The 16,065-nt window shown below is 37.5% G+C and overlaps 5 long non-coding RNA genes across 8 annotated transcripts; 4 read left to right on the top strand and 1 right to left on the bottom strand.

The window, feature by feature from the left end:
* Positions 1–748: 748 nt before the first annotated feature.
* On the top strand, positions 749–9,690 carry LOC124341586. The gene is made up of 7 exons (XR_006918504.1): positions 749–959; positions 1,156–1,257; positions 1,448–1,664; positions 4,180–7,247; positions 8,178–8,313; positions 8,522–8,878; positions 8,947–9,690. It is a non-coding gene; the product is annotated as an uncharacterized LOC124341586 (long non-coding RNA).
* Positions 9,691–9,748: 58 nt separating this feature from the next.
* On the top strand, positions 9,749–10,619 carry LOC124341578. The gene is made up of 5 exons (XR_006918494.1): positions 9,749–9,929; positions 9,995–10,138; positions 10,218–10,324; positions 10,409–10,516; positions 10,576–10,619. It is a non-coding gene; the product is annotated as an uncharacterized LOC124341578 (long non-coding RNA).
* A 14-nt stretch (positions 10,620–10,633) lies between these two features.
* Positions 10,634–10,832, top strand: LOC124341599. The gene is made up of 2 exons (XR_006918519.1): positions 10,634–10,674; positions 10,741–10,832. It is a non-coding gene; the product is annotated as an uncharacterized LOC124341599 (long non-coding RNA).
* A 102-nt stretch (positions 10,833–10,934) lies between these two features.
* LOC124341580 lies at positions 10,935–12,494 on the top strand. The gene is made up of 3 exons (XR_006918496.1): positions 10,935–10,997; positions 11,814–11,930; positions 12,010–12,494. It is a non-coding gene; the product is annotated as an uncharacterized LOC124341580 (long non-coding RNA).
* A 528-nt stretch (positions 12,495–13,022) lies between these two features.
* Positions 13,023–15,616, bottom strand: LOC124341572. 4 transcript variants are annotated; one of them, XR_006918487.1, is made up of 4 exons: positions 15,286–15,616; positions 14,695–15,184; positions 13,510–14,334; positions 13,045–13,404 (listed from the first exon to the last, which is right to left on the bottom strand). It is a non-coding gene; the product is annotated as an uncharacterized LOC124341572 (long non-coding RNA). The 4 variants fall into 4 exon arrangements; XR_006918488.1 differs by lacking the exon at positions 15,286–15,616 and having other exon boundaries at positions 13,023–13,404; positions 14,691–15,275; XR_006918485.1 differs by lacking the exon at positions 15,286–15,616 and having other exon boundaries at positions 13,023–13,404; positions 14,695–15,275.
* Between the last annotated feature and the right edge of the window lie 449 nt (positions 15,617–16,065).

Raw genomic sequence — 16,065 nt, 5'->3', positions numbered from 1 at the left:
ATAAAAGCAAGTCGATTTAGTATTCCTATATGTATATATGTACGTAGGCCTATATAGGAGCCGAGATTCTAGTAACATGGGATCGCGAAAGTATGATGAACAAATTCCTATTTGTCATCGCGGGACAGACTTTGAAACCAGAAGCTATACACCACTGATTTATTATTATCAGGAAGCATAAACTCATTTAGAATTCCAACATTATAGGCAATAAACAGGAAAAAAGTATGGGCCTAGTAGTGTATAGTCTTTGGCTGCACACACACAATGACGGTATGTAACCAATCACCATAAGAATAGACGAACGATTTAGCTATGTACAGATGAGTATATGGTCAGGTGGACTTGAAAGAACGATCATATTCCGCCGGGGCAATATATACAACAATCAGGAAATAAATGAAATTCCCTTAAACCAATGCTTCATTCCATCAGTCATTTTTCTTATTTTGCATTTAGAAATTATTCTGATTCCTTATCGTTGTACTTTTACCGCTGTAGGGGGAAGCATTTTTTCACTTTAAAGTAGTTCAACAGCAATACATCAGAGTGTAAGCGGAATTCCGTTATCACTTGCGAGTAGTAGTTTTGCAGTTTGCACCAGAAATTCAAAATTTGAATTTCAAAAATTGCAGAAGAAATGTGGGCTAGAAAAAAAACTATAGAAGATATCGATAGAAATTCTATCGATATCTTAATCAATAATCATGGCTAATTAGAATATTAGTCTCGTCTGCTTTCCCTTTGTTTCAATTTTCAAAGTTTCGAACAAGCATGGAAGATGGAACAAGAGACGAAGTTCAAGAAGATGTAAAAGAATCAATTTGTTTTTAAATGTACGTGGGCTAAACGAAAAATAGGACATCAAATAAAATTACAAAAAAATGTGGTCGTCGTTTCAATGAACAAACAACAACACAATACTACAACTGCTCCAACTCCATGTTTAGCTTTAGCAGGTAAAGAAAACTAAGAATACATGTAGAATGACTATGGGAACTTAAATAGAGAGTTAAATCTGTTCCAAATTTGTAAAATTTTATTCCTGAGATCATGGCAAGCATTTAACTGCATTTAACCAGCATTCATGCTGTAAGCCCCCTGTCAATGCTTGGCAGTTTTTATTTGCACAATTTAACCTTTTTCCTTGTGCAGATTTGAGGCCTGTACCAGTCTTCATATCTACAAGATATCCCAGTTTTTCTTGGGCTGGTATTGCCTATCATCAGCAACAATCTCGGTTTCATCATCACTTGGGTAATGATTTTCGTAACTTTTTTTATGTGACCTGCTACATATGTTACATGAATGATGAATTTCATGTAAATCTTAAATTATCCTGGTTATTACTGATTAGGGTTTACCCATTGTCTCATTTTAAACTGTACCATACTTGTTGTTTCATCTGCAAATATTTTTCGTAACCCATTTTTTATTTTTTATTTAGATAAACATCATCCTGTTTGATTGGAGATACTGCCGATGTTGATCGAGTTTCGGATCTCGTCTTCCCCTTTCTTTAAATCCTCTGTGTCCTCGTGTACACCCATGTGTGTGTGTGGGGTATTCATGAGGACCCAGGCTGTTTTCCTATCCCATCCGGATTCAACGTTTCTGCGGATGGAGCGCTTTTGGAAGCCTGGCTGTATTTCCCAGGCTTAAAGGTAGGAAAAAATTATCTCCATTCTTCCTTTTTGTCTCTTTGGTGGCGTTGGTTATAAATCGTTAGACAAAGAGAGTACGATTTTTCCTGAGCTAGGAGGTTGATTGGAACTCTTTTATTTTGCCGATTTTGCTTACTCAGTCAGGATTTCTTGAATAACTAATTTTTAGAAAGACTGCAGATCAGGCTTGTTTTAATTTGAACTTCTCAACTCTCGTCTGTGAATCAGAACAATCTAATTTAAATAAACTTCAAAAGCGAAGTGCAACTAGAACATTTTATGACCAGGAGGAACCTGCCACCTCGCCAGCACCTCCTCTTTTGTAGGAAGACTGGTTGTCTGGTACAGTTTTCCGCACCTTGGTGATGTCACCATAATGCAAAGGCACGGAATCGCAGTGTTCTTATAAAATCCTGTTGCGTGCTACATCATATCATCTTTTGAAGCATGTGTAAAATCTGTTTAATATTGCATCTTAAATTAGGCAAAGCCCATCACATAGTTAAATCATCTTTGACGCAGCACTCTGAAAGGAACCACAGCATTCAGTATAAACTCCAATAAATTCCTTACCATAATTGAGCAAAGGCTAGGCAGGCTACCCACTCGCCATGAACCTTTGAGCAATTTTAGGTGCGGAATTGCGCGGAATTGCTATGTATCTTCCCATGATAACCCGTGAGAAGTGATTCAAAATTTTTTTAAACTGAGTGATTGTCGGTTCAATCTTTTTCACCGAGTGAATCTTGGAAAACCAAACAAGAATTTATCTTATTTGTAAAACGATAAAACTAGCATGCGTCATCAGGTAGAAAAACGAAAAAAAAAGAGGAAATAAAATAATGCGCAATGCGCATTTGTAGAATAATGGAGGTAAAGCGGCTTGTTTACTCGTAACTCGCTTATACACACCACGCATGAGCCTGGAAGCTCATCCGTAAGTGTCAAGTGAACTCAGCCAGCAAATGCTACGAATATACCGCGAGGCAGATTGTTTCTCTCGCCTATTAGACTAAGTCTACACCAACCAGCAAACCGACAAAATGCTTTGCTAGTTGTTTTTACTCTGTCGTAACTTGGTTGAAAACAAAGCCCGCGGCGGCAGCTGTTTTCACGGGAGGTAAAACATTTCGAAAATCTACTTGAGAGCAACTTCACCGGAAAAGGGGATTTTAAAGAGGCGCACTGTGCAGTATTATGTACAAAGCTCTTAGTTTTTTTGTATTAGTGTTTATGGACATATGCGGTTTCTTTTCAACTCGGGAGATTTTTTAGAAATAAAATTATGAATTGTAGTATTGTAGTAACTTTTACCGGCCATGTTTATCTTCGCCTGTGGCAACAGTCGAAAGAGGTTTGCCTTTGTTCTTTTTAAAACAATTCAAATAAGCAAAGGTCACATCAGGTTTATCAATCAATAGACGACGAAAACGTTTTTGTAGAGAGGGCATTCGTTTTGCAATTTGCGCAATAAAACAAAATAGTTGACTGTCAGAATTTTTCTTTTCGAAACGGAATTGAATTGAGGCTTTCCGTGACAGTGAATATTGGAAGAACATTATGCATAGGATAAATGCCAAGGTGGGTTATGTATGTTCAAGATCGTAACCTTTTTTTTTCTTCTTTTTCTATTGGAATGCCACATAGCTAGTCGAAACAAAAACAGCAGCGTGAGATTGCTAGCTTCCTGATATTTATTTACCTCCCATGGCGATAAAAACTATTTAAAAAACCGTTTGCCGCGGGAAGCCGTGAACATACTTTCTTGTGATAATACGGTCCATAACCGAGCATTTAGTTATGGTGTTGCGTTGGCAGTGTGCTGTGTGTGCGCGCTGCGCGGATGGTTTCCATTTTCAACTTACAATCAAAGACAAATAGTAAATGGGCCTAATAACACAAATTATTGTGTCGGACAATCGGACGGCTTCAAACGATAACTATAAATTTTGTTTTCTCTACCTATGGTTCAATCTTATAAGCCATATTCAGAACAAAATAGATTTCAACACTTTTGCTGGCACAATACATTGTGGGTGGTCTCACCCGTTACAGACATTCCTCGTATCTGCTTCTGTCGTATATACAACATACAATTTCTGTGAGTGTTTTCTCAACATATTCAGCTCGGCCGTTCTGAAATCGTTACGCAGGATTGTAGTGCACTGTGTAGGCCTACATAATGATGGAGGCCTATAGCTTGGATATTTTATTTTCACTTTTGTTATTTCACCTGACATCAATTTGCGATATGTTTGATTCAGCAAGGGCAAGGTGGAAATTTCTTTTGCCTCCCCCGGCTTCCGATCGATATGCACCAAGTTAGATGATTTTTAAATACTACTCAAAGTATAACGTATTCTGGTACTTTTTAAACCGATTTGATTTAAAAACGGTCAATAACTTGAGTTACTTGTAAAGTTGTAATCGGTTGTAATGTATAAAAGAGAAAACTATTTATCGCGCCGTCAGTAAGTTTTCTTCAATTTTCGCTAACTACCTCTTATTGACGCAGGGTTTTTTCCACGATAAAATAGCCGAATAAAATTTGGACACAATAATAGTCGTATTAGATGACACAGCCTTGTCGCACCCTGAACGCTATCTTCCTCTCTCTCTCTCTATATCCAATAAAATTTTTAATCAAAGGATGATTATTGCGTTTAGTCGGTCATAAAAATCTCGACTTGAAATAACAGATGCACGACGGGGCGTCAGGGATTTACGATTATCGCTTAGTGATTATAGGTTTGAGCTTCAGGCTATACAATCCCACTACAATATAAAGCAGAACTCGCCGCCCTATTTTCCCCCCACATCCTGTAGACTTCTCTCCAATAATTCTGATATATTTTCTTAAAATAAAATAAATGATAGCTTATTGTTCCATCATACATCAGTGATAGGAAAAAGTATATATATATATATACTTTTTATAGCACCAGGTGTACCTTGACCACCATGCTAAATCTAGCACGATTCCGCTATTGACACCATTAGGTGAAAAAAATAAAATAAATGTTGGATGTCAGCGCTCCTCTGGATGTTTAATTTCTGTAGCTGTTGTAGCTGTCATATGACATATAATTTAGCCCGAGTTTTTTTCTTCTTCTTCTTCTTTTAGTATAGTATGAGGAGAGTGTCATATTCAAGGTCTAAACGTTTCATTCGTCCTGCCTCTAGCACAATAGATTTGGTCTCTGTACTGTAAAAGCAGCGTGCGTCAATTTTAGACGCGGAAGAAACATGGTAAGAAGTAGCTATTACGTTAGTTTTAGTGCTTCAAAGGATCAATCCAGTTTGGTGCATTTTCTTTCGAATGACAAATAACGGCCATATAAGATAAACTATTCAATTTTCGTGATAGCAGCATTATTATATGTGATTTAGCTTTGAACTTGAATATATTTGTGCCTTGATGTATAAATATAATAATAGGACACTGCCTCGGACAATCCGCTGTATTTAGTTATTTTATAAAACCACCGACACCCTGTCATTTGCTATAGTAGAATAGCTGCGTTCCACTTAATGTGATTTTGACCAAGACACTATTATAGCTAAGTTAAATAATCCACAGCCTAAAACTATAGAACTGCTGTCATTACTTTCTTGAAATTCTTCTACAAGCAAACAGTAAAAATGTTTCTAAAATTACCGCTTTTTTTGTTTACGTAAAAATGTATGAAAAGAAAACGTCTATGTAAAAGTATACTGTGAAGAAATCCTCGGAAATCCTTCATAAACAGGATTTGTGTTTTTAATTGTGGCGATGCTTCTGCTTTAAAGGCTGAATGACTTACCAAAGTTTGACAGATCATGATCAGGAAGGGGGCTTGAAATGTATTAAGTCCGTCTCACGCAATCGTGCACGAGTGAGCGCGTTTTATTTGGCCTCAGGCGTTTCGTCGTCATGCAAACTGATTTTAACGATAAGCAACAATAAAACTACTATGGAGCGGAATCATCAAGTCGCAGGTAATACCTTTTTGATAATATAAAAACACTGGCTTAATGGCCTTTTGTCCCGCCCGGCATCCAACTAACTTGATCGAGCTACTGATCCCGCATGATAATTAGATTTTGTAACTTAAATATATGAATTCCCATTGTGATGAAACTGACAAGGGCGGAGACAAACTCAAATTGTCCAGCAGGTAAAAAAAAAAGAAAAATAAAGAAAAAAAGAATGGAAAAATCTTTTACAATTTATAAGATCGAGCATTCAGATAAAATAATTGTTTTGAGCGCAATGGAAGAGTGAAACTAAATAATTTTCGGTAAAATGGGAAAACCTTTAGACTTGGTTTTTCGGAAGTGACCGCTTAAGTCTGATCATCATGAAAAGCATGCCACTAAAACACTAAAGCAGTTAACAACCGGAAAGTAAGGACAAATTTCTTCTATCGTCAATAAAATAACAATCATGCGAACCAAGGAAGGTAAAATTCATGAAGCTCCCGCAGTGTCATGAACCTTTTTAACTCAGTTTAGGATCTAACCGTCTAATCAGAGCTTTTCAACACGAATCCCTATTTTGAACCTATATTGTGGTTCGGTAGCCACCGTAGAGAAAAACATAGCGCGGAGCAAACAGACTGTACTGCATTTGTAGTAAATCGTTAATTTCCGGAAAGTAGAAATGTGGGTACCTGAATTATAAACTGACTAAAAAATTCTGAATGCTGGCATATTTTAAAAAATTGAAACTGTATAGTGATTATTGCAACTACATATGCATCTCTTCCGCTTTAAAATCCGGAAAAAAAATTGTGCACTATAATTAAGTGGCTGGTTCTATTTTGTGTTACAAATAAAAATGGACGAATTTATGCAAATTCAGGATCATTTTCTATGAATTTCCATTCGTTTGTTTTGCATAAGGACACAGCAGCGACGTTCTTACACAGTTTAAAGTGAAAGGGAGGTTTTATTTGTTCTGTAAATTTACATTCCCCTTTCCCCCTGAGACGACTAGAGAGTCAATAGAGGCTATGTCGTGCTTGTAAATCTACGGCTGGTAGTAGTAACTAATGTGTGCCTGAAGCGCAAACCACGGAAGGGTTGTGGTCGAGCCGAGAGGTTAATTGACCCTTGCTGTTTTAGCTGTTTCATTAGCCTCCAACTCTCTACGTGGTCCACAGTTTTCGTTGTTTAGGAGGCTCGATATTTAAAGTAATTCAGGTAAACGGAAACCCTTCTTCAAGAAAAGGAAAAATAAATAAATAATTCGGTATGTTTCTTTAGAAATTTCATATTTTATTTATTTATTTTTTTTTGGTTTAGGTATTCTGCGCGATTTAATCAACCGATCAATGCAGTCTATAATGCAATTTCCACACCTGTTGTTTGCTTCGTCTCTAGCTAATTAAGCGCCTCTAGCTATTCAAAATTAATAATCGACCTCCCACCTCTCTCATTAGTGTTTCTTTTCAAATTCCAAAGTATCCATTTATTTTTATTTTGCTGCAAGAAACACACACACACACACAAAGCAATTTTCAAGTGGTACCCTACTTCCAAGGGAAGTACAAAAAGAAACAGAAAACTTTGTGTTTACGAGCCAGCTGGTGGTATAAGAAGGTGAACACGCTATTATTAAATAGTGAATTATTGTTATTTTCGACTGTAAAACTAAACGTTTATCTTTAATTTCCAGAAAAATTAAAGTTTTAAACGCCTCAAGGCTTATACTCCTTGATAAAGGGTTAGTGCAGAGATCACCTATTCACCTAATCACCTAGCTTCGCTTTATTTAATAATTTGGTTGGGAAATTGCCCCGTACTAGCAATGGGGTCGCATTCACCAAATAGTATTCTAGTTTATTATTTGCTAAGTTTCTGTAGTACTTTTACAGTCATTTCCTGAAAAAAAAAAAAAAAATTTGAATTTAAAAAATTCCTTATTTTAAAAAGTAACATTAAAGAAATACGTTCTCTCTATCAACTTTTGCTTTATTTTAAAACTTTTGCTTTATTTTAAAATCAATAGTATTTTTTTAAATCAATCAACAGACCTCATCTTTCTTGCGGAAAACACGCATATATTTTCTAATAACAGGAATGCCGATTTTCAAAAGACTTTTAAAATTAATTTGATTTAGAAATTAATCTTGAAATAATTGTAACTTGGACTCATTATTGATAGATTTTTGTTTTGAAAACCATTCATTTTGTATAAGTTGCCGAATTTATTTTTATTTCTTCTTTATAATATTTCATTGTTTTTTCTTACAATGATGGACGAATGCTTGAGCTTGAATCAATCAACATTTAAGTTAATTACTCGAATCATAGCCACTTATGGAAGTGGAACCTGGTTTATTTTACGCACTTCGAAGAATGGGTTTACAAAAACATTTTTAAATTCTCAGTTGCCCAGAGTCACCTATCGTAAAGTGCTCCAACCTTTTAGGCGAATCGCGGCCACCCCACGACCCATGTCCGCCCATGTCGAAATGCACAATTCATTCGCATTTTTCAATTCATTAAATTGCCTATCATTTCTACTAGGCAATTTCACTTATCATGTGGAGTTGTGGACTGAAACTGCTGTACATTTTGCCACAATGTCGCTCTTGCTGCCTGTGCTAGCTGCATGTTTCTTCATACAGAAATACTTTTTTTCGTCAACACATGAACTTTTACAGTAATTATGTTTTTTTTCTAACTGTAAGGATACAAATTTCATTAGTTGATAAACTGTTGATTCCTTCGTAACATTCATGAAGAAGTTCTGGGAGACTTCAATTTTGCCTCTGTCATGTTGAGTCAAACCTCAGGACTGATAAGTAATCGAGTTTTTGTTTTCATGTAGGATTTTTTTTTTTTTTTCTGTATTTGAGGGGCGTATGTAGGATTAACAACCTGGTGAAGTCGTAGTTTCTTCGTTGCAGTCCAATGTGCACATAGATTTGTTGCAGCCAGATGATGGAAGAAGGTGTGATCAAATTGAGCTCTTGCATGTTTCTTAATTTCATCATCTCCATGTAGCATATGATTGAGCCACCACCAAATTTTGATTTCCTTTACCAACTGTCAACTGACGACATTTTCAAGTTGGGCATGGATGGCCGGTACCAGACGTTTGAAAATAGAAAACACCCGCAATCCACTTGCCCTCAGTAAGAACCCAGTAGGTATACAAGGAGAGACACCGTGAATGTCCTTGTCGCCTTTATTACTTACATCTTACCAATGGCCCAAAGCACCAGGTAATAGAAAAAAAAATTATTTCTTTTTAATTCCATAGGTAATGAGCTTTTTATTTTACTTACAACAGATTTAGAATACTTGATGAAATTCGTCTTTACGGTCCATTGAGTTCCACCGTATCACGAAGTGAAGCATCTAGCTCAATGTCATTAAAGATTTCCATCACGGCCCCACCTGTTTGGATCTACCCATTGGCTAGACCTCTGTTTATGGCTAAATGTGTCCTTTTTCCGCACAAACGGCCTCATATCGTTGAGAGAATTCTCTCTGTAAGTGGGAACCCTCTGTGCGTGTCCCGCTGAGAAGAAATGGTGACCAAAGTCGGCAACATGGGCATGTACGGTAAGAACGGTCAGGGATGTCGCCAGAGGAGTGAAGAATGAATATAGTTTGGAACTTTAGTACTACAAAGCATTACCTAGAGAGGAACGGAAATTAAACTGTTGCTAGACGGGTACGGCCACCTCATCTTTCTCGACTTAAGGGCACACTTTTAGGGACTTTGGGATCTGGAGGTGAACATCTGGAGTAAAAATCAGATTGAACTGTTGAGAAATTTTATCAATCAGTCCATCCATCAATTTGGCAAAACTGAAATCCTGATGGATTTGATCGTTGTTGTTGACATGTATCACAATTTTTTCAAATGTTTGTGGTTGGAAAAGGACATCTGGCGGCCAGATTTGCCTTCAGATGTGTGAGCGTAGGCATTCTCTGGATTGGAGGATAGAAATTCTCTACTAGGCAAGCCTTTTAGACCCTACCTTCTTCGTTCACTTTTAGTTAAAGGTCACATAGATAAAAAAAACTTAACGTTACTTAACTTAACTTACGAGGTTGGACCGAAAATAGAACCCCAAATAGAATTCCAATAATTTGAGCTGTGACTGTGCAACCAGCTTAAGATTCAAAACTCATTACCAGATGTCGCTAGTGTCGCCCTTGTTGTTGTTACATCGTGAAACGAGGCAAAATAGGCGAAGCAATTGGTTGCTAATTTATACTTATATTCCTGTGATTTCATTTACCAAATTGAACTTCGTAACTCGTGTAAGATTATCTTGACCTAGTTTCCTTATTTTTATACTGTACCAACTTATTTCTTCAAATTTTAGATGCATACTGTCACTGTCAGTTATTCCAACAAGTTGACTTAGCGCTCAGTCACTTTCCATCCATTAGACCTATCATGCTGTCAAAAGCCTAAAACTAATGTTTGAAGCTCACATATAGTGGAATACAAATCTTGTTGAGTTAAGGTAAATTCCCATTACTACTACCAGACCATTACAATTCAGATTTTCATGTAACATAGGTATTCTTGTTCATGAACCATAGGACTTTCCTGAGTCTCTCAATTTTGGTGGTGTAACCTGCAACATTATGTTTTCTCTTATGGCTGTTTTCTACTTCTGTATAGAAGGCAACCCAGCTGAGACTGAGAGGTAGGTACAATTTTATTTTTAATAAGTAAATTTGTGTCAATTTGTAAATAACATAGAGAATTTCCTTGTCCCATTCCCACATAGAGTTTGTGAAGTGAATAACCTGCCTGCCATGTGTATGTGTATGTACATATACCAGATCTGCTTGATGAAAGTCAAATGCCTTACTATATTCATCACCCATATGATAAGGTAAGCATCAATACCACCTATCACCACACTAATGCAATACTTCATGACACTTTCTTTAGCATCAGGAAATTAATCATATGGAGTAATGCTGTTGGTCGTATGGATTCCATTTTTACGGTTTTTTCGTCATGGACATTTCAGTGTGCTTCTTAGAAAAGGTAAAGATTGATATGCTTTATTCATTTTAATATTTTCATTAATGTAAAACAAATTTTTTTTTACAGAGCACGCAGTTTCTTAATGGAATCGTGTGGTCCTGGCACGAAGAGTCTTGTGCCAATGCTGACGTTTGCCCATGACGGAAGAGAGACTTCCACCAACGTCCATCCTTATCTTCGCGACGTACCCTCATCTAGCTTCACTGCTTCTAAACACATTTTGTTTTACTTCACTGGCGACTTGGCGAGTTTCTGGACCACTTCATGATCGCTTCCGTCCGCTGTTACACACCTGTAATCATTCACCACGGGATTATGCCCAGGTACCCAACAATTGACTTATTTTGGTTATCTACCAATAGTTTAGTTGCGTTAGACTCTTTCTGTGTAATAGTTTCCAAAATCAGGCCCTTCTTATGCTCCAACGAAGTTTTACTTGGACGTTTCTTTTTTCTAACGCTAGATGGCTTTTTGATAATTTGCAGCTGTCAAAACAGTCAATTTCAGTTACTTTGCACATCTCTTTAAACATTTATTGGCAGTTATTTTGTTGAAATATTTAGTGATAACTGACGATTACTATTCCAGCAACAAAGCTCACTTGTTAAATTTTCGACAATTGATTTTTTTTTTACTTCCGGTTTTCTCATTTCAGTCAGTAGTTCAGTAAATATTCATTCGACGCACAAAATAACCACATATTCGTGATCCTCGTCAAATTTGTGGTAAAGTTCATGTTTTTATTTGTACGTACGCGTACTTCCGGTTTCGAGAATTTTCCTGAACTAGTTCAGGATAATTCTCGATTTTGGCCAAATTTTGGATTTCGTTTAAATCACATCTAATCGACCCCAAATTTCATGGAGATCACGAATATGTGGTTTAATTTGACGACAGCTCAATGGTTGAGGCGCTGTGGTTACTTCCGGTTTACTTCCGGAATTTTTTTTAAAGACTAGCAAGTGAGCTTTGTTATGTGTACAGTTCTCAATATTGTTAGGTAGATTTTAAGCAATTAAAAGCGAGCCTTTGAAGTTTTTAACAAAAAATCCAGATTAATAAACCTATGAGTATAATGTGACTATCATGTAACTTTTATTGGCATGTCACTTAATAAAAATTGTTTTGTATTTATTCAGGTAATGCAGAGGAGACGTCAAGAAGATGGATTTTCTCATCTTTAACAGTCGTCAGCGGTCTCCGTCGGATGTTGCCCCTGCTCCTTGTGCGAACGAAACTCGGTGGAGTGAATGGATGTAAGTTCATCATTTACAAGTTACTCACATTTAGGTTGTGTGTATTGTATTCTAATCCAATTTTTTTTATCTGATTTAGAATGCGCTAGCAAAATACTTCTGGCAATTGAAATGGACAATCGCGACCGGCACCGAGACTCGTCATCAACGTGGATCATTATCGTATTGTTGGTATTATTTCGTTTGTGTTAGTGTTAGTTAACCCGTTGGCTGCCACGCCTTTGTTCTTCCCTAGCTCCTTAGCACGGGCCGCGCTGTTCGGTCTCGTGGTTTTCATACCGCAGGGTCGGAAAGTCGCACCAGCGGACCAGCCCAAAATTTGCCGCAAGGCGCCTGTTAGGCAATGCACCGTAGTTCCCCCTTGTCAGCAATGGCAAGTCCCACTTGGTCATGGATCCTTCAGACATGGGGCGTAGAATAGTAGAGTACCCGTACAACCTACGGGTTGTATGGCGTGGCAGCCAATTGGTTAACTTAGTGTATGTGTATGTGTATGTAGGTATGTGACTAAAATGTGGTGGAATTGTGGGTGCAGGTGGGAAAATAAAGCCATTCCTTTTCTAAGTTTTGTGTCTGCCGTGTCTTATAACTTTAAGCAAAATAATGTTGTATCAGCATGTTTTCAACTCTTAAGTTTAACATAGTTTCTAAACTCTAAATTTCAATGAAGAACCAAAGATCTGCAACTCTTTTGTTACTCTAACTTCAGTTAAAAACTTAACGTTTCTTTCGAAATGCAAAGCGACTCAACAATAGAAGCGACTCCAACATATGAAATAGTCGCAATTTCAAAAAGGTTGAAGGTGTTAGAAATGATAGAAAATGGTTACCATTAAAAAATTTATTTTCTCATTCAAGATCAACAACGCTTTCTAGTGACTAGTAATTAATAAAATATTACCGACAAATCTGAACAGAAGTAAATAATCAGAAATGTCGGGGTGTGTAGTAACTCGGAGCAGTGAATATTTCGCAGCTTCGATGCATTAGGTCGGAACTGCCTGAGTAGTGATATAATTCTCGGGTGCCTTGATATTGTAGTACTTGGGAGCATCGGTATGGGCGTGGGTTGTAGTGTAGTAAACGTTGTAGTTTAGTAATTAAAACCTCAGCGTAGTATTTCGGTCCAACGTAGCACGAAGGAGCAGCAGCTGTGTAGTAAATCTGGGCAGAGTAGTACTTGAGCGACTCGGTGTAGCATTTGCCCTTGGTGGCGTAATAAGCTGGAGCATCGGTGTAGTAGATGGGAACGGAGTAGTACTCCGGTGCTTTGGTGGTGTATTACTCCGGTGCCTTGGTGGTGTAGTACTCCGGTGCCTTGGTGGTAGTAAACGGCTGTTGCGTATGTTGTTGTCGTGAAGTAAGGCGACGAGTTGCGGTTTGGTTTGCGCCACATTAAGGAGACATCGGTACACCAGTGGTCGACCAACCCGTCACAGATAAACACCCAACAGCAGCACAACGCCATAATTATCTAGACAATTAATAAATTTAAACATTAATTTTCTGGTGATAATGATAAATTAATGAAAACTAGCATATCAACAAATAGTCAAATTCTCAAATATAGTAATTATACAGAAGAGTAGCAGAATACATATTCCCATGATTGCGAACTGATGATACGATGAACGGATAGAATGAAGAGGGCAGTTATTGATAGATGTTGCGCTGCAGTTGTTGCCGTGTCGTAGATGCTCACTCGACTGATTCTCTTTCACCTTTTCTCTCTCCTTTTATACGATTTTTTTTTTCAACCTTCACCTCCTAAGCCTTGCGGCTTTTGTACCTGCTTGATAATGATGCAAAACGCCCGTTCGCACCCAACCTCTACACCACTGCATGAAACGTTTTACTTAATGATCTCCGTGACCTTCGAGCGCGAAGGACAAGAAAACTGGCCTTTCTTTCCGCAGGTTGATGTTGCTGTGGGATGGGTCCACAAAAACAAATTAAAAAAAAAATGAATACCAAATAGTTTTGTAACACATATCGTTCTCACCCAACCTCTACACCATTGCATGACACGTTTTACGTAATGATCTCGGTGACCTTCGAAAGTGAAGTGGCATGCAAACTGGGCTTTCCTCCTGCAGATTGACGTTGCAGGGGATGGGGCTACAACTACCAATATCATAATGAATACCAAATGTTTATGGCTTAAAACTCATTTTATAACATTTGACATTTGAGTCATTTGACTCGTTTGAAGGACAGTCGGCTTTTTTGAAAAAAAAAAAACGTTTTTAATTATGTAATATAGAAACAAAAGACAACTTGGGCGAATGTTCACGTCACTCAAATTATTCAATTAATGAAACGGAATAATGCTTCGAAACGATACCTTGTAAGTATAGCCGACAAACTTTCGCGAGATCTAGGAAACAGGAGGGAAAACGTCCAGCTGTAAAAGGAATTAAAAATACGGATTCTTTTAAGACGGAAAAAAGGTTTATTTGAACACATATAAAAAAAAAAAAAAAACGTTCTGAAGAAAAACTATTTAGTTAGTGAGTTCGTTGCCGTTTTTTTTTAACTTCTTGGATTTAAAGGTTGACACGCTGGCTACTCACCGTAGTACCGTAATCTTTTTTGAATTTGAATTCTTAATACGAGATTTTTTTTAAAGCCTAACTGCGATGTTGCGGAAAATCTGGAATAGTCCAACCGCTGTATATCAGATTGACGTGAAAGATGAAACCAACGACGCTTCCTCATTCTTCGGTACCCTGTCAGACTGACGATGAGGAAAGTACTGACTTACTTGATATACCGGTGATGGTAGTCCACTGTGGTGTTGGTCTTTTCAATCTGCAGGTACTGTACAAGAAACCTGCTGTATAATTCATCTGAGGTTGTCACCTACCGCGAATGGCCAAATCGTAGAAGAGGCCAAAGAGTCTCATTCGCGGGAATCTTCCATGTGCTAAGAATTTGAAACACAGAAAAAACATTGAATGTTAAAAATCATAATCGGATATTAAACCTAGCGGTACAAGTTAGTGGCGCAAACAGAATTGCATAGGCCTACTATACGACTGTCGAAATAAGGGTACTTGATAAACCTATCAGCTATCACAGCATACACAATATTTAAAATATACATACAATCACAAAATATTCAAACCAGTGCCACAGTCAAAGTGGTCTTTCAGTAAATGTTACCAGATTTTGAAAGGAAATCAAACCAAGAACTTGCATGGACTTTGCAACAGGTCATAGTTAAAAACATTGAAACTCATCAAATCTCAGCCCTAATCACAAAGGTACCGATTAATTTTGGAAGAAATGAAATGAAAACCTTAAATATTTGAAAGGGGGAGAAAAGATAGGATCCATTCGTTAAAAGAATTACCTGTATTAGGAAAAGCAAGTCATGGGATGGGAATCTATTGGAGACGGCGGACACGAGTCTTTGATTTTCGATATCAGTTTCTTGTTGAGAAATTTTGTTCATCAGATATCAAAAAGGTTATTTGAACTCTGAAATTAAATATGTTATAATGCTAATATGTGTGAATATCTTTCGATATTCACTACGGACTACGGAGCGCCATTTGTAGCAAGCAAAGTAGCTACATTGCTACAAACCCCAGAAACCTTTTTTTCAAGTTTTTCATATTTCATGCACCACCATTGTTGATTTGTTGTCTGCTACAGTCGTCTGCTTGCCTGGTAGCCGGGGCGGCGGGGCGGGGGCGCAACGCACGCCTCCACCTGTTATTTTGATACGCCTGCGTAATAGTCTTTGATTAAAATTATTAGACAGCTAAAACGTTATTAGACACCATAAGTCTTTTAAATTAGTTTTCTTCATATGAAAATCCTGCTGCACTTTAGCCGCCCTTCCTTTCCTATAGGTAGGCTGGTAGAGTGGTAGGCTACTAGTCTATCACTCTATCCTATCAGTGAACACTGAACACTAACTGAGAATGGCAAAACATTCATAATGGAACCAGACTAAAAAAAAAAATGAATGACAGTAATTGCAAAGGTGGCGTGGGATAATAAGCCGCTCTTGCTTCTATTAAATTTATGGGATCATAAAAAAACTCGAGATTGCCAAAGCGATCTGTGAGGTTCCAAAAACGGTTGCTAGATGTCTCGTGCAGCCAAGGCAGTGTTTTCTACTTCA

This window comes from Daphnia pulicaria, chromosome 5, assembly GCF_021234035.1.
Source record: "Daphnia pulicaria isolate SC F1-1A chromosome 5, SC_F0-13Bv2, whole genome shotgun sequence".
Taxonomy (NCBI): domain Eukaryota; kingdom Metazoa; phylum Arthropoda; class Branchiopoda; order Diplostraca; family Daphniidae; genus Daphnia; species Daphnia pulicaria.
Note: the sequence above shows the minus strand (reverse complement) of the source record. Positions and strands in the feature narration are given on the sequence as shown.